The sequence below is a fragment of the Passer montanus genome, unplaced genomic scaffold (assembly GCF_014805655.1).
Source record: "Passer montanus isolate IOZ18808 unplaced genomic scaffold, ASM1480565v1 scaffold19, whole genome shotgun sequence".
NCBI lineage: Eukaryota > Metazoa > Chordata > Aves > Passeriformes > Passeridae > Passer > Passer montanus.
Window position 1 is genome coordinate 4,335,053 of NW_024366480.1, and position 18,774 is coordinate 4,353,826.

An 18,774-nucleotide genomic window follows, 5' to 3' on the forward strand; every position below is an offset into this window, starting at 1 on the left:
CTTATTTCTTGTTCATGGGTGTAGCTAGTTACATAACAGAAAATAGGTTAATTATGGCCCAGATTTACCCTGGCATAAAAGCAGATGGAAGCAGTTACATCAGGAGTGATCCCTGGAAGAGGAGACGGCAAAGATGCTGCAGCCCCATGGGAGGGTGCTGACTTGTACACACAGTTACTGCATGTCCTGCTTTGCAAGGAGAAGGCTGAGAAAGGACAAGTTTGCTGATTCAAAGAGAAGCCTGAGGAGTCTATGCAGGGCCTGGGTTCTGAGTCAGACTAACCCTTGGCAGCTTCTGGCAGCAGGAGCCCTCTCACAGCAGAAGCCAGAGGAGTAACGTCTCTGAGGACTGGGTGTGACAACCACGGAGCAAAAGGAAAGGTGCAAAGCTGGCAGCACTGTAATGTGGGATTACTGTAACTTCAATGCTTCTTCTTCCTGGGGCAGAGAAGTCCAGTGAGAAAAATATGCTGGGACTTTTTTTTTACCTTTCAAACTATGGGGAGGGCAGAGCTGCTCTTGTCCCCAGGCCTTGATCCCACCAGGCACCCTGGTGAGGAGTGTTGAAGCACCTTTTCTCAAACCATGCTTTGTTTTCTTGCCCATTTTTTAACATTCTGTCAGAGTTGCTGGTGTTGTAGCTCTGGTTGCTCAGCCTCTATTTGCTACATGGATGAGGTAAAGCATGACACAGCCCCTTGTGAGCGAGCTGACAGCTGAGACCATGGGGCCATCTCCTCATCCTGAGCTGAATGGTGCAGGCTCTGGAGGGAGACTCACAGCAGGCAAGCTGCAGATTTAGGAGTCTCTACTTCAGGAGAGCAGATTTGGGCTTGTTAAGGGAATTGTTAGGCAGAATAAACTTGGAAACCTGTGTGGAAAAGGTGCCAAGAGTCTGGCCAACTTTAAAAGAAAACAGCAAGAGCTGAGAAACATAACTTCCTGTTGGGTAGTCAGACCAAAGGTTTCAGGGGAAGAACTGCTTGTCTAAACAAGGAGCTTCTCAGTGATAGCATGGTTTGGATTGGAAGGGACTGTAAAGACCTAGACTTACTGGCAGTTCTGCTTGAACAGGTGACTGGACAAAAGACTTCTTGAAGTCCCTTCCAACTTTTGTCTTTTGTGTTCTTTTGATTAGACAAGCTTATGACAGAAAAGAGGTGGGTTGCCTTCTGACCCCAAATAGCTGCCACAACCCATGGTCAGGTGTAGCATATTCCTGCAGAAAGCCTGGGGCTGGCTGGGGATGTGCTCCATGGTTTCTCCGTCTGGCTGGGAGCAGGCAGATACAGGACAGGCTGATGGGTGCTAGCCATGAGAAACATGGAAGCCACACTGACCCAGCAGGGCCTCAGCCACCCAGCAGAGCATGGCCGTGGCACGGAGGTGACACAGGGCTGGACAACAAGGAGCTGCACAGGAGGCATCCCTGGGGGGGTGGCTTTGGGGTAACATGGACAAAAATGGGATGTGTGGTGGTTGTGGACATGGGAAACCTGACATCCCTGTCAGAATTAGGCCATTCCAGAGCAAGGTTTTTATCTTCCTCTGGCCTGATTGCTGAGCCTCCAGTAAGGCCATGCTGTCTTGCTGGGAGTCAAAGGAATTAATCTGGCCAGCTTAGCCCCATTCCTTCCCTTTACCTGGTCTGATTTTGTAGATTTACTGTGCCTTTGTTGCCTCTGTTCTTGTTGCTCCTTCCCTCTCCATGGTTTTGCCTTATTTTGGCTGCAGCAGCCACAGTTGTTAATTTTATTCACTTGCCACATACAGGGAAAGTGCCAGGAGGAGCTGGGGGAAGGGGAGCCACGGCAGAGTGTGCAAGTGTGCATATCTGTGTGTGTGTGAGTGTATGAACACATCTCTGGGGCATGAGCAGAGGCAGGCTGGTTCTTCCTTGGCTGCCTCCCCTCAGAAAGAAGAGGAGAAAGTGCCAAATATCATCTCAGCGAGGGAGCTGCTAGTCAGGGAGCTGGAAATCGTCCCTCTCTTCAGAGCTCTGAAGAATGTAAGAGTCTTACTCAAGTTTTTCACGGCTCCCCTGCATCTTCAGAGAGCTGAAGTAATTTTTCCCAGAAAGTGTGATGTTCATTAGGATGGTGAATGAGGCAGGAAACTTGCCAGGTATTTAAGACCAACTGGATGGACTGGATGCAGCTGTCAGGCGCCTCCAGAGGAAACAGGCTGAACTCCTCCAGGACAGTCAGGTGAGGTAGGATTACCTCCTTTGCAGAGCCTTCCTACACCACACTTTCATGGAACATCCATGGATAGTCTTAATTTAGGGTTTGGATACTGTAATTTAAAAACTATGAGAAAATCTTCATTCTGAATGCCATCAGGGAATAAGAGATGTCATTTTCTCCACTTGGGGAGCCTTTATGATCTTTGTCCATAATAAAGAACTAAAAAAGCAAGGCAGCTCTGCATGGATAGATAATACCAGTGCTTTCATCACATAAGCCATCTTGATTTATGGGCCCTAAATCAAATGTGGGAGCTCAAGTCTTTGGCTGGGACCTCAGCACTGGTGGTTGTTCATCATGAGAATTTGCCCAAGCAAGAAAACCTCATGGCTTAGTAGTAATTTTTATTTATAATTTGATCAGAGACAAGCAAATCTGGGCTCAAGGCTGGTCTGGTCTTCCTGTTCTATGTTAGCATGCACTATGAAATAATTGGGATTCAATTAGTTTGGATGATGTCATCTTACAGAAAAAGTCCTTCAAAACCAGGATGAAGTCTGCATGAGACCTCCTGTGGCTGGTGCTGTGGCTGGCAGTACTCATGCTGGGACCTGGACACCAGAAGACAGCATTTGAGATCCTCTTTTGATACGATGTGTGAAAGGAGAATGTTGTACTCTTCATCTGCACACTTCCTTAACGAGATGACTTTATATGTGGTCTTAACTACATGGAAATGGCATTTCAAATTTTTATAAGAAACTTATTTATTTAATTTCCAGGAAGAACCTATCTCTTTGAAAATTGCATTCCTGGGATGTTAAGGCAGGCAGAATGACACAGGAGTTATGGATACTTATTGTTTTGCCACTGCAGAGTACTGGAGAGTAAGAGCTGCTTGTGACTCCACCTGAGGACTGAATTGAATGCATTAATGTGAAACTTGCTGTGAAAGTATCTTGCCTTTAAGATCTTTTCACCCTTTTTTGCTTTTAACAAAAACAACCTCTGCTTTGCAAAGAACTGAATTACTCATTCCAGACTGACAGATTGCCTTCCCATTTCTGCTCTATTCTGAGCAGTTGCATTTTTCAGCTCATACCTGGAAAGAACATCTCTCTTAAGAGGCTGCATAGGATGGTAAGAAAATACCTGCCTAGATGAGTCACTGGGGAACACAAAGGGAGAATGAAAGCTGGAAACATTAAGTTGCAGAAGTGTTACAGGCAGAAGAAAATCAGCACGGAGTTACTGCATCCAAGATCTGCAGTTTAACAAGAAAAACATTAATTTTTTATAAAACAAAAAAACCCATTGGGACAATAGAGAAATCATGGAGGGAATTGAACTCAAAATAGTTGTCAAGCTACAATTAACACCTTGGAGGCTCAGGTTAGCTTGCCTGGAGGTCAGCTATGAACGTTCCATGCAGTTCTTCCTGGTTGTACAGGTGGGGCAACACTGTAAAAGAGATGGCTGGTACTAAGCACATGTATGTGGATGCATGTGTGTGTGCAGCACTGCTAACCCAGCTCCTGAGAGCACCAGCAAAGGAGCTTTCACTGCAAAATCCAGTGATTTTATTCCTCGGAGCTGCCATCCAGAGTCTGAAGTGTGGCTGTTCACACACACAGGTCACTGCTCCTGTCAGGCCACGGGGCAGCCCCAGCTCGGGCTGTGCTTTGGGGCACCAGCTCCTGCCCCTGCCAGCCAGCATCCTGCTCCCCAGCACCACGGTCACACCTGATGGCAACACTCCAAACACATCCACCCAAGCTCTATCAAGCTGTAAGAGAGAAACAAAACACCACCTACAGCAAGGTCAAAGCACTTGTCCTTACCTGCTAATAGGGTGGGAAAATAATTAACCAGGGGCAGAGTGCTGACCAGCATGAGGGGAACTGGGCAGGTTACTGGTATGCAAGCCAATATTCTCCATGTGGGCACCCCTGTGTTTGTTCACACTGTTTTTGAATAATATGTACAATGTGTATCTTTGCAACCATAAGGTGTTTTCCCATACTTTTTTTGTTAGTTTAAATAAGCCTCAAGAGAAAGTGGAAGGTCTTGAAAAGGACACAGGCTCACCCAGAATGGCCTGGTCTATCTCAGAAGGTGTTCCTAAAATGACAGAGAGCTCTACGTCTCCTGGATTGACTGTGCTGCTTTAAAATCACCTTTTCTGAGTTACACAGCTGATTCTCACAGGAGATACCCATGGCTACCCTATAGCCAGAGCTGTAATTTTTGCACTCAGTGGTTGTTTAAAATAAGTAACTCAAGAGGCCATGTCATTAACCACCAGCTGTAATTAGCAACCTCACGTTAATGGCCCTGTGTCCCCATTCCCAGTGCCCCAGAGCTGCTGGATGGTGGTCAGTCACAAGCACAAGTAATCTACTTGCAGCAAGTCTTGTCAGAAGTGAAACTGTGGAAGCTCCATCCCAGAGTCTGACAGATGTCTCCCCAGACTGGGTGTGAGCTTCCCACAGTGTGGCTTTCCAGGATCCTGGGGTGTCTGGCTCAGTAGCCAGAGGCTGTGTAGCACACTCTGCTAGCCTGGCCTTGCCACAGGATGAGATACAGTTTTCCATAACCACACTGGGTGAAGTTATTTGTCATAATTTGTTCCCAGGTAGATCAGGAGTAAAAAATGAGCCTCCTCCAGATTTCCTCAAGTTCAGCCTTGTCTTGTGTCCAATGTTTTACTAAAGCATGAGTAGACAATGACCATCTCATTACAGCATGTGGGATGCATCATGACAGCAGCTGCCTGCACTCATTACTGTCTGCTCTCTCTTGCACTTCCCTTCCCAGTTCCATTTGCTCTTCAGTCTCAACTCTTGAGTTTTACATGTGGTTTCAATTTAGGTTTATTCTGATGTGAAATACCAGTAGAGCTTCACCAGGAATGAACAGTGAAAACCCTGATAGATGCTTGGGCAAAATTCCTGCTGGGATCAAAGCCCTGGCTATACCTGGATGAAGACTTCAGCCTCAGGCCTATGTTTGCATTACAGACATCCTTGCCAGCAGCTGTGCAGGACTTCAGCTAAGGCGGGCAACAATGAAATAAAATATCATATAGCAAGATGTCCCTGCTCATTGCAGGGGCTCAGACTAGATGACTTTCCAACCCAAACTACTCTATTTTATGATTCTGTGATAATCAAGGCCTTTTTCAACATGCAGACTAATGTGGAGAAATGGAGTAATGGGGTTTCTTTCCATTGGGGAGGGTGTTGGATGCCACTGGAGGAGCACGAGACACGGCTACTGGAGAAGCAAGGCACAGGAGGTGAACACACAGGCAGGAGCAGTGGTCTGTAGGAGCTGGGGGAGCTGGGGGACAGGGGCCTTGCTCGGTGCTGCTGAGGGAAGCAGCTCTGTCCTCTGGGCCCCTTCAGTGCCAGGGATGTGGCAGGGCCAGCAGCTGCCCAGCCTGCACCTTGCTTTCTCTCAGGAACAGAAGAAACCTCTGGACACTGAAATATCACCTAGTGCTCAAGCTGTGGGACTGTACCAAGCTGGTTTTACTTATACTGGAGCAAATCAGCTGCTTTTATTGCAGGTCCCTCTGACTTTGCCTGTGTAGGAGTAGAGAAAATTGCTGCTTAACTTTTTTCCTGTGGAGCCTACAGTATGATGGGATATATTTAATCTGAACAGGCTGGATAATGCAGCCCTTTGAATCGGGTTTGGCTTTGATTAAGTTCTAGCACATGTTTGGGGCCCACAGATTCTTTTCACAATAGCACCTCATAGCTCTGCACATTAGGGCTGTCTCAGGGCACGGGGTATTGGCCAGCATGGGCAGCCCCAGGCTGTTCAGTGCTCTCCTGCCTGCTCCCTGGGGCTGTGCTGGAGCAGCAGGCGCTGGGGGAAGCACTCTCATGCAGGAGGCAGAGGCTGTTGCTGTGCAGCCTGCAGAATTCCCATGGAGATAGTGCTTGGCATGTAACTGAAGTTCACCTCCACATACAATCAGGAGCACCTCTTATTTTGCTACTCTGCCTGCAAAACTTATACTTCAGTGGACTGGTTATAACACAAGTAGAGTGACCCAGAGGGCCCTGGGAGCATGGGTACCTTGCTTTATTCCAGCTACAGGCTGCTTTATGACTGTCTTTAGGAAACTTTTCATTTTAAATGGGCATATTTTCTTGATTTTGAAGTGGAGGTGACTTATGCAATCAAGGTCAAGAAGTCTCAGATGAATTTCTGGTTACTTTTACAGAAGAAAAGTTGCCTTGTAAAGCATGTGACCCCAGCAGCAAGCTATCTTGATGCAGAAGTTGTTTGTCCTCCCTCTCAGAGTGAGCAACCTGGAATGAATGATAACGAAGAGATGCTTATCCTGAAATGACTGTGAGCTGCAGTGGCAGGAGCCAGAATGGGAATTTCAGATCAGAGGTGGAAGGAGGAGAGGAGAGGAGAGGGGATAGACTTGGCAGATCACCATGATCCTGAGGCCTTGGGTGGTTGGGTCCCCACACTGAGCAGGCACAGGCATCAGCAGCTCTGAGTAATGAATTTGTGGTGGTGTGGTTGTCAAGGAACAGGAGCTCCAGCTTCCCACCAACATGCACAAGTCCTGCCCTTTGTTTTTGCCAGCTCAGCAGAGAGACACAGAGCAGGAGCCTGGAGAGCCAGGCTGGTGTTTGTACAATCATTGTTGGAGGGATGGGCAGGGAAACAGGACAGCAAGGGATGACCTGTTCAAAGCATTTTTGCACAGACTTAGGATTCCTGAGAATGTGCACCTGTGTCCTGCACATCACACTGTTTGTTTGAATAGCACCCATCAGGAGCCAAACCCCTTGTGTATTAACCATCACTATTCAACCTGGAGGCAAATTAAAAAGCAAAGTATAGCCTCATGGCAGGATAGGTATGGGCCATCCACAGGAGCTCCCAGGTCCTGGAGGGAACCCAGCAGTTTACAGCACAGTTTTAATTGGCCCTGAAAAAATTGTGTATAGTTCAAATATCCTAATTGTTTGCAAGATTGGGGAAATACTGTTTACGTGTTATTTACAAGATTGATGCCTATGAGAGTTACCACAATTTGAGTGTTAATTCATTGTAAGGTGCAGGAGCTATGGGCCAGGTGAAGTCTGTGAGACTGATAAAGCCCTTCTCCATGTCAGTAGCAGACAGAAAAAAATAAGGACTCTGACAGAAGCATTTGATGAATTCATCAAGCAGCATAGTCAATCTGCTGAGAAATGAGCAAGCAGCCAAAGTGAGGTGGGGCTGGTGCCACTGGGAAGGCGAGGGGACAGCACAGTGCCTGCTGGCATCACCTGAGATGTCAGCAGTTTCCCATTGCTCAGGAGCCTGTCCCTTGCAGGGCAGCCTGCAGCCTGGTGCCTGGGGGATGCTGCCCACTGCCCCTGGCTTGGCCACAGCCCAGGGCCTCCTGCCCACCTTTCCCAGTGCCAGGCTTTCGTGTCACGGCGTTTGAAGACAAAGCCAGCTGAGGACTAGCCACAGCTCAGCTTCCTGGGGTGTTCTGGGTGTTTTCTGTTGGGCAGCAAAGCAAGTTTGTGTTGAAGGATTGTTCAGCCATACTTCAAGCAGGCTGCTACAGGATTGTTTTCTTTTCTTTTTAAAGACAGAAGAGTCAGAATTCCCTAGCATGTGTATTGAACTCCAAAGCAAGAGGTCATGGTGTGTTTCTGTGGGACCTACAGTTCTGTGCTCTGCCCATGCACTGTTTGCCAGCAGTGGGAATGGACATGTGGTGATTGACTCAGCCCCAGAGCTGGGCACAGTGCTGGTGGCCCACCTGTGATTCTGATTTCCAGACAAGGAAATCACAAGGAGCAATAAAACCTGTTTATTTTAGCAGAAGTGAAAATCAATATTTTCCAAGTGCCTCAACAGCCAGGCAGCAGTTGAGCTGAATAGTTATTTTCAGCACTACCAGAAGGCCTGGTTCTCCATTTTAGACAAAGCTGCAGCTCCCAGCAAACACCTGGGCAGGTATGTTTTGAAAAGATCCTTGGTGCAGCTCCTGCAATAAGTACAGCCAAGCTATCCATGAGTTAGCATATTGGAGAGACAAACCAGCAGAACAGGAATAATCCAAATCCAACCCAGCACCATCTGCCGCACGAGGCACTGCGGCTGTATACAAAAACCTCATTAGTACCTGATGAGAGGGAGGCTGGGCCCACAAATCATCTATTTGCAATACAGGGTGTGTGTGATGCTGGCAACATCCATGTGGCTCGTGAAAAGGGGAAATTTGTTGCCAGCAGCAGCTTGCAAGACCTGCAGGGGAACCACAGGGCAGGTGTGGCACCTCCAGGGGGTGCAGAGATTCACACCTGGACATTGCCAGGAGCCAGCCTGGGAAAACCTGGTGGTGCATAACCTACAGCAGGGGAAGACAACGCCTAGACAGGCTTAGTTTCTATCCCATAGGCTCCTGTTGGTCAGCGTGAAGGCCAAAAGCAGTGGAACCATGAGGAACCAAAAGAAAAGCGGCCACCTTCATCTCCCCTGCCCCAGGCTGGCAGCTGCTAGGGACATGGGGCCAAGCCTGAGTGCCACTGACTGTACTGCACCCACTGAGCTGCTCACAGAGGCACCTGCCCCAGCCCCAACAGGTCCTGCCAAATTCACCTTTGTCTCTGGTGCCCAGCACCTGCTGTGCCAGTGATGCTTCCAGCCCCAGGAGGGGGCAAAGGGTGACTGGACATTGACAGAGGGTGTGTCACTTTAGCTGTCTTCCCCCTCAGCTCCCTGTGCCTGGCATCTCCATGGGGACACAGTGGTGGGGGTCCCCTTGGGCATGGGGCATTTGGGGCCCAGGTGCCACTCTGGGTGGGTGGGGGGTGGTGGCAACAGGGATGGTGGAGCTGCTCTGGGGGCTGCTCCAGGTGAGAGCCAGGCTCTCCTCTCCCTGGCTCTCACCTCCCTTCCCTCCTGCTTACAGCCTGCCAGCAGCCAGCCCAGGGACTTGGAGGCAGGATTTGTCCCTTGCAGGTGGAAGGACAGGGCTTGGGCACTGCCAGCTGCCATGACAGGACTGTCAGGCTTGGTGGGAAAGGCCTGCAGCCAGGGCCAGCTCCTGCTCCCAAATGTGGCAAAGACAAGCTTGTGATCTACAGTGGGCACTTGTGTGAGGCCAAAACTTGTTGTTAACATCATTATTTTTTATTGCTTTCTTTTCAGCTGAGCATTTCTGTTTGTGTGATCTCTCCTGCTGGGCAGCTCTGGCTCCTCAGGGAGCTCCACAAGCAGGCATGGCACAGTGAAATCCCAGCTCGGGGGGAGACAACACTGGGTAGTGGGTGGGGTCAGGAGGATTGGAGGGGGAGATGATGGCAACTGAGACTTCAGAGCAGATACAATCCAGATCTATATATATATAAAAAGTAATTAAGCAGAGGGAGGCAGAATTAAAAGGTCATTTCGGGGCTGCCACATGGTACCATCTTTAAAGCTATCATGCAGTGCAGCCTGGTGTAAGAGCACAGCCCTATTATATGGGTTATTGCATTACAAGCTCCCTCATTTTCTTTCTCCAGACAGTGAAATACAAAGGTTTTAAAACAGGAAAGCAGTTTTCCCAATGAGGGCCCTGTGAAGGGCGAGGGTGAAGTCACAGAGCTGCAGCAGCTGTGTAACCCAGGGAAGAGGGTTATGTGCTCCCTGGACTTTGCCTCAGGGACCCTGCCTGTCCTCAGGGCTTCTCCTGGGAGGAAGAAGCCATGGAACAGGCCATAACTGTTTTCTTTTCTCTTTAAAGGAGTTAGTCCAAAGGAGAACTGGACTGTGCCTTCTCCTGCTGCTTGTTAATCACCTGGGATGCCAGCTGCCTCCCTCCCCTGCCCTCGGCTTCTGCTTTCTTCTCTCTCATGATCTCATTGTGGCACTGCAGCCTCTAACACCCTCTGACACCCAAGGCTGTGCCTTGCTCACCAAATTTCCTTTTCTCATACATTTCATCTCCCCTTTCCCAGTGCAGCCTCTCAAAACGTTACTTCTCATTTGCCACCTTTGCTTCTCTAGATACCATGTTCATTTTCATCTGTTTTCCTTTGCTTTGTGTGCTCTCTTGCTTGTTGGTTGGGTCAGTCACAGGCCAAGAAGTGGTATGGCATTTTTATCATGCCTATGTCAGCAACTGGAACCTTCCTGATAGCATGGGACACTGTGTTTGTTTGAGGAAGGGTAGGAATTCAAACATTCCAGCTCTTTCTGTCCTTTGAAAGTCCTAAGTTTGCTGTCCCTTTTTAGAGCCTGGAGCAGTTCTTTGTTGGTGCAGTTTCTCTGCTTCTCACCTCACTCTGTTTTGAAGCTAGATGGTTTCAAGAATTATAGCTGGAAAGCATTGGAACAGGCAGGCATACTTTGCCTACTTTGCCTCTCTTCACAGTTACACTGCTTGCACACTTCGAATGATTTAGTTCATTTAGCATTTTAAATTCCATACAATTTTAGGAGCACAGGGGGATACATTAGTCTGAATTATTTCCTGCCAAACAATCCTGCCATGAAGACTGCCAAGGCTGCTCGAGGTGTGCTGAGGGCAGAAAGCTCACTCCACACAGCTCCAGGATCCACATCTTCAGCCCTGGAGAAGGAGTTTCTATGGAGACATTTGCAGTAAACAAATGTATGGCTTCCCCAGCATGAGCAGGCACTGCAGCTCCAGCCCTGCAAGCTCTTGGGCTGTATTTTTTGGCAGGGGCTAATACCTATGAACCCCCCCCAGCCTGTGCCCCCTGCCAGCCCATGGCCCTGCTGCCAGCAGTGCTGTCTTTTCACCTTGGAGGATGGCAGGTAGTAGCAATAATTCCCAGTATTTTAGCTAGGGGATGAATTTTGAGGGGTCCCAGCATGGTATCATGCTCTCCTGGCAGAGCAAACAAAACTCCCATTTAATATTTGTGTACATATAGCCAGGGAGAGCCATAAAGTCCTAAGCAGAAACAGAGCAGTGGTTCCATGCCTCTTCCCAGGGTGTCTCCAGGCCCTGTACCCTGCTCCTGCATCTCCCCACGCTGCAGTGCCCATGGCTGGATACCTGCACCCCACCTGACAGTGCTGAGCATCCTTGAGCTCCAATCCCCAGGTCCAGGGGGAATTAAAGCCCCTCCTGTGAGTCTTTGAATCACTTCTTCCTGAGATGGCTGAGCAAAGCAGAACATAAGGAGATGATGCTCAGTTACCTTCTGCTGGATTTACAGTTATTTTTCCACTTCCTTATGATGCCCAGCAGAGTTTTCCTGGTTTATTCTAGATGGGCAGTTTATCTAAGAATAAAATGTCTGTGAATTTTTCTCACTGAGAAATATGAGAGCTTGAGTACCTCAGCCAAATATTGTTTGTGTAATAACCAGAAACTGTGCTATAGCTTCATTATTTTTCCTGTTAAGGCTTCTCTTGCTGCTCCAACTCTGCTCTATGTCCCCTCTCAGACTGCAGCAATGCATCATGCTGGGCTGCTCAAAGGCTGCTGTCTCTCTGGGAAGTACTGTCTGTCACCCAATCTAAAGCTGAGGCCAGAATATATAAAATATGCTAAACATTTTGCCATTATTAGGCTAAAGAGTAAATGCTATTTTTGCCATTATTAGGCTAAAGAGTAAAAAAGACACCAGTAACTTTAATCCCAGAAGACCAGCACAAAACAAAGCAGGGATTCACCAGCTGAGTGCACATCCTTATTTTCATCACGGCATCCAACAGAGCAATTGCTAATGGATCTGAACAAAATTTGACCCATATTGATTTCCAGATTGTGAGCTGAGCTGGCTGAGGTGCTGGCTGCAGCTCTCCAGCAGTACCACACCCTTGAATCTCAGTGTGAAACAGAGCTAGAAGAGGCCCTGAGGATATTGGTAACACCTTAGGATATTGGAGACAGGGGGGTCAGCTGAGTCACTGGCCTTGTTTCAGCCCGGGCTTTATGGAGGCACAAGGGAACAGGCAGGTGCTGAGGTGTCCCAGGAAACAGCAGCCATGCCCCGTGCTGTACAGACCAGAGCCTGCTTTGCCAGCAGCTCTGTTGCTGGTTATGGCTGCTGCAGCTCAGCCTGCCCGTGGCTGAGGGACCCTCGCTGCTGCCTCCCCACTGGCACTCACACAGAGGGGCTGCACAGAACAGAGGCCATGTCACATTGAAACCCCCTTATTCCTGCTCAGCTGTAAGAAAAGGTTATTTGAGCACTTGATGGAAACACCACGTGCTCCAGAACCAGGGTGACAGCATGGTTTTAGACACCCATCCCTGCCTATCCCTGCCTAAGACCAGGACTTGCCCTCTGTGGGACCTGCTGGGATTGTCAGCCAGGCCACAGCCCCTTAGGGTCCCTCCTGTTCTGGGACTGCAGCAGGGTTATGGGTTGATAGCTCAGTATGACACTCAGCCCCTCTCACCTTCCCACTGCCCATGGCTGATGGGTGAATGGCCCCCCCATGTTCCCCCCCAGCCCAGGCAGAGGCTGCTGCTGCTGCTGCAGGTAAGTGCCCCACTTTCATCCAGAGGAGTTAATGAGGGTGCCCTGCTCCTGCTTGCTTTTCTAGTTCCCTTCCTTTGAGAGTTAATACATCTCTTGCTCTATTTTTTGCACAATAACAACAGCGCAGCTCAGGGGAAATTTTCACTAGGTTAAAAAAAAAAGACTATGTCAGCCAACTGTGGCTTGTTTTATTCACCTGAAAATGGCTGGAAATTGGAGGAGTGCTGGGACAAGTGCCTCCTGGGTGTGCCCTGCTCCTGTCAGCACATGGGCTGTGCTGCAGGCAGCTCCCACACCCAGCTGGCCTAGCCCCGAGTGACCAACCTCACCTTCTTACGTAAAGGCACTTACTGAATACAGGTTATAAAACATGGCTTATTGGTTTCCAAGGGACACAGCTGCCCCAGCACCATAGCCTTCATATCCCTCAGCTGTCTTGTGGGAAGAAGCATCTTCTGATCAGAGATGTTGCCATGGCCAGCAAGGGGGTGGTGACCCCTGACAGGTAAGCCAGGGACTCTGGAGGAGTCCCTGTTTCCTAGCCTTGTGCTTTGCTGGCAGAGATATTCAGGGGAGCTGTTTGCAAGAGGTCATGGCAATAGCTTAAGCCAAGTTACCTCTGCTCTCATGGGATCACTTCATAACCCCTTGGTTTCTTTACTTGCTACAAGAACTCAATGGCAAAACAAATTTGTACAGGCCTTGATATTGCTGAACCCTGGCTCTGCTGTACAAACAGTTCCAGTGAGTGAGGTTAGGAAGAACTGCTACCGTAGACCAAGGCTAGATATACTGGCCTTCTTAAACCAGAGACCTCTGGCAACACAAAAATAATCTTGTTAGAATAATATGTATTAGATATTGTAGGTAAAGAGATAGTAGGTAAAAGAGACAGGAGAATGCAGGGAGCAGGTATTTGCTCTGCAGAAATACAGTGACTGAGGGGAGACTGTGATAAACTACATGAGTCAGAACCGTGAGCATCTCTGCAGCACACAGGGTGGGAGCTCAGCTCCAGCAAACGTGGGTTATTTGGGTTCTGCTGCTGTTATCAGCTTGGCAGCCTTCAGAAGTGATGCCCGAGCTGTCAACATGGTGCAGAATTGTTTTCAGCTTCTCTGAGGGCAGGATGCAAAGAGAAGAGAGCTGTCTTTCTGCAGCTTGCTGCTGGTCACTGCCTGCTGCAAATGTGGGCTCATGCTCCCTCTCCACAGCCATCCAGGGGCTTTGGGGCTGGGGCCACTGTGCTCCAAGCTGGCAGGGAATGGCTGGAGCACAGCCCATTGCCTCGCTGCAGAGGTGGGAGATGCTCTGCCTCTGGCTCAGCCCCTGCTCACACAGCTGCCATTCTCCTCTCCTGCTGTCAGGGCCTGTGACTGCGAGGAGCCGATGCTGCCCTTTTGCCCGAAGCTGCATTTCCTTCCCCAGGTTAAGGGACTGTGTGCTAAACTGCTGCCGCTCACTTTCCCCAGGAACATGTTTACCAAGGAAAGATGCACTGCACATTCCCCTGAGCTTGGCTTTGTGTTCCAGAAGGCCAGCAACAGATCCAAGACCATCCTTAGGAGCTGCCAGCAGGATGGGACCACCTGCCAGCACCTCCTGGCCCCAGAACAGCCAGAGGAGCTGTTCTCTGAGGAACTGGTCATGCAGGAGGATGAGCCCCAGCCAGGGGCAGAGCCCCAAATTGAAGATAGGACAATTACAGGAGGAAATGACAAATGGAATCCACAGAAAACAGAGCTGGCAGTGTCTTGGAATACCTTACTGCTTATCAGGCTGCTGCAAGGCAGGATTGACACTGGCTGTGTCATTTTGGACAAATCTAGCCAACTTGGCTTTTTCTTGGTTTTTTTTCTGTAGCTATTTATACAGCACTATCTGTTACTGGTTGCTCTGCCAGTGCCACACCAGGCTCACCATGACCCAGGAATACCAAAGGAAGGCGGATTTCAGTGGGGTTTTGTTCTTTCTGCATGAAGCATCTGTAGTGAGGTTTCTTCATCAGGGCAGGGAGGCTGGCACCCTGGGGTCCTGACCTGAGGCTCCAACAGAAGCACTCCACAAGCTCCAGAGCATGCCACCATGTGAAAGCTCTCCAATGAAGGCAAAGGATAAAGGGATACTTTCAGCCTCCTCTGCTTCGCTGCCTTGAGTCTGAAATATGGATGTAGTTTAAGCCCTATTTACAGCATCTGGTCCATGTCCATCATGATGCAAATTGTAGCATTCAGCAAAGCTTCTGCCATAAAACAGGAATGTTTTAATAACCCTATTTGATGCTGATGCCCTGGACCCCCACTGCCTTCCAGCACACCACACAGTGCAGGAGCCCCAGCTCCATGCAAATACTGGAGTACTGAGGGACACCAGCCAGAACGTGCATGTTCTTGAGATGCTGGCAGGTGCCACTGTGCTGGCTCCCAGAGCTGTGTTGTTGTGCAGCCCATCTTGGGGCCATCTGAAATGAGCTCTGAGGCAAAAGGAGGGTGTGAAAGGAGGGCAGGGCAGGAGGGAAAGCCCTGCCTTACTGCAGACTCTGGTTGGCAGCACACTGGCTGGGTGGTTGGTATGCCCTGTGGATTTGGCTCTGTGCTTTACCTCTGTAGGTGAGGTCTTTCATGGTTTCCAGAAGGAAGGAGGGATTTGGGCATGCCCTAATTAAGGGAATTTCCTGGGCACCCAAAGCACTGAGGGAAAGGAAGAAAGGTAGTATAGTACTAGAGAGGCCTGGGGCAGCTTGAAAAGGATCCCTGGTCCAGGAACTGTGTGAGGAAAAGAGGAGGGAGAGAAAAGCAGAAAAAAACCCCCAGGTTATGGGCATAAAGACAAGTTTTCTCAAGGGAGTGGGGCCATGAGGGTCCCAGCAGATGAGTGAGCTGGGAAGAAGAAAGGAGGAGAAAAGGACATCAATGCACCAGCAAGAGCAGTGCCACTGACTGCATCATGGCAACATTCAGGGAACGTGGGCAAATCTTAAAGTTGTAATGTTCAAGAAAGAAATTCTCTATATATTTAGCTTTGATTAGTAGTAAAGAGCACAAAGGTCTTGCATCACCGAGACAATTAATTTTCTGAGAATCTAACACATCCAGCATTCCTAAAATCTAACATTAAATGAGGAACAAACTAACTCAGCTGAGCCAGCTTGTGAATCAGCCACGAGTACAGCATCCCTCTGTTCCCCTTCACTGTGTACAGAGCACAGCCTCCACGCTTCTGAGGCAGCTCCTACAGGAGATCTCAGGTAGATGGGAGCAGTGCAGCCCACAGGAGCCCTTGGAGAGAGTGTTGCCTTCCCTGTGTCTTTGGCTAGGTAAAAGAGCAGAGTTATAATGTAAGGGGTGTCAAGCCACAATTTTTGGACTGTTACTATCTCCCAGAGGATGCCCAAACTCTCCTTTTGGTTCTCCAGCTGATCTATCCACCTCTCCTGCCCAGGCCTGAGCACCCAGTGAGAGGAGCATGTCCTTAGTCTGGAGACATCCACCAGCTCCAGGTTCAAGCTCTCTGAACCTGGAGCACGAGCAGTGGTTGGTGCTGGGTGGATGATGGTGTCACAGGATACCTGATTTCAGAGCTGTGCCTGGCCAGGCTGTGCTGGCCCTGGCTCACCCCAAAAGCACCGTGTCACACAGGCCAGACCTTGTTTACAGCCCCTGGAATGGTCAATCAGATTTACACCTCTGATCCTTGGGCTCAGAAAACCTGGCAGCACCCAGCTAGATCCTGAAGTGTAGAAGCAGGCACCAGCCTCGGTCCCACCATTAGCATTTTGGCATTGGTCTGCCAGTGACCAGGACACAAGATCCATTATTTGCTGCCTCTAACTCCTCTGTCAGACAGAGCACCTTAACTTTGCAAGCCCAAGGCAGTGGGACTGCTTACATGGAAATTATGAACCAAGTTGTAACTTCAGATATCCAACCCTGCCAGCAAGTTTCATTTTCCAGCATCTGACAACTCTCTAGGAGCTTCTTGTTTGATTTTTCAAATGCTCCAGCAGTTTGTCACACCTTATGGCCAAGTCTGCTTTTTCTGCCTTGGAGTAAAATGGAAGGAGCTCATCACAAACTAACACCAGCCCTTTGCTGAGAAAAAATGTTTTACACACAGCTCCTGAGGATCAGCTGCTAGTGGTCAACTGCTAAAGGCCTGCTGGAGAAGAAACTGGTGACCTGCTGGTCATGCCCTTCCTGATTTTTATATAATAACATGGGTACTAATAAATGGGGTCTTAAGCTCAGGAACTCCCCTGGGCATAAACCTAGCTTAGGTACCATCCATCACCTAAACTGGAAGGAGCTTTGTTGCTGAGCCAGGGACCAGGCAGGGATGAGCACCAGTGTCTATGGAGGGCTGTGCCTTCCCCTGTTGATGGACCAGCAGCTGAGGGTGTCCTGGGGAAAACACAGGAAAGCAGTAAATCCAGCTTGAATGATTGTCAGCCCCTGATGGTTTCATCACTTCAAATTTACATCAGGTTCTAACAAAGCAGTGATGGAAGAATGGGGTTTTCTCTCTCCTTGAGCTAGATGACATGTGTCCTTGGGGGGAGACTGCATCTCCTTTTGCCATGGGAGCACAGGGAGTGTGCCTGGCCCTGCGCTGCAGTGCCGATGCCTGTGGGGCTGCGTTAGAGACAGTATCACAGGAACTGCTTTCCAGAGACTGAATTTAGGTTTGTGTAGGTGGTATTTCCCAGCTGTGGGTGTCTGGAGTTGCTACCTTCCCACAGGGTTTCATATGTGGAATTAACCCCTCCACCACCAAACACCGAAGTCAGAAAGCCCTGCAGGGCTGGTCAGGGCCACTGCACAGAGTGCCCAGCCCATGGTCCTGGCACCCTGCCCTGCCATGGGCACCCAGTTCCACCAGGGCTTGCTCACAGCAGAGGACTCCTGGGCTCCATCTTGTGCTTGAGAGGGAACATCCCCAGGGGGTGCCAAGACCTGCTCCTAGCTCAGCAGCACTCCACTTCCTTCAACTCCCCAGTGATGTCAGTCTCTGGTCATTCAACCTGTCCCCATTTCCTTGCTCTCCTTCAGATCAATCACCCCCTATCCTCACCTACTGTCCCAGTTTTTGCTGCTGGTTTGTTCCCTCTCTGCTTTCTTTGCCATTTCCCATCTCCTGCCAGTCAGCCTCAGGCTCCCCAAACCTCAGGGCTGAGTGGCCTGACACCATTTCACACACCCAGCACCAGGTAGCCCTGGCCTGAGCATGCTTTGGTCATCAGTGGCTGGTTCGTGCCACCTGCCCTGGGTTTCAGCCTGCCACTGGGACTGCAGAGCTGCAATATCCCCTGCTTCTGCTCAACAAGAGCTTGGCTGGCTCTGGAGAAGCTTCAGACAGACAGCTGAGTAGGATTTTTAAAAGTCTTAAAAAAAAAAAAAAACTTCAGCAAGAAAAATACTTTTAAAAAATTACCTGTATTTCTAAAATATAGTGTATCTGCTTATCCATAAAACCCAGGAGCCTGGGTCATGCTCTGAAGCCATTTAAACTTCAGGAGCAGGACTGCTCTCATGCACATTGATTTTCTAGAAGTCCAGCCTCTTCTAAACTAGTTGTCAAAATCCACACAGGAGTGAAGTCCCTTGAGAAGACATCTTCCCTTATCCTGAGCCCTACCTTGGGTATGAAGCTGTGCCTTTCAGGGATGTGTCCTCTCCCGCTGACCAAAGGAAGATTTCAATCCAGGCACTTTGCTTTTCAGCCACTGAAGAAGAAAGATTTCAAATGGTACATTGGAAACTAATGCACATGATTATTACACATTTTTTGTTTCCTAGTAGTTTTTATGTGTTATAAAGAATTTATGATGTTACATATTCATGCCCAACCAGCAGGGCTATTATTTTGCACAACCCTCACAGTGCCCACCTCACTCCAAGGATATCCCACGTCATGTGGGGCAGTCAACACCCCTGTCTTGAATACTTGTTGTCCTCCCTCGTGCTCTTGGGTCTCAACACCAGGCTTGCCTGGTTGTGGAAACCCCAATCCATCCACAAGGCTCGACAGCTGCAGATATTCCCTTGAGCTGGCCTTGGACATGTGTCCCAGCAATGACCATGTGTGGTGGCAAGCTGGTAAAGAAATGT

At 49.2% G+C, this 18,774-nt stretch overlaps 1 long non-coding RNA gene across 1 annotated transcript in view; it reads right to left on the bottom strand.

Annotated features, from left to right (window-relative positions):
- LOC120500813 overlaps nucleotides 1-18,774 on the bottom strand; it is a 54,739-nt gene extending 35,965 nt beyond the window's left edge. Inside the window, exon 1 of the long non-coding RNA XR_005627177.1 lies at nucleotides 18,302-18,774. This is a non-coding gene — a long non-coding RNA (uncharacterized LOC120500813). The remainder of the gene's footprint in view (nucleotides 1-18,301) is intronic.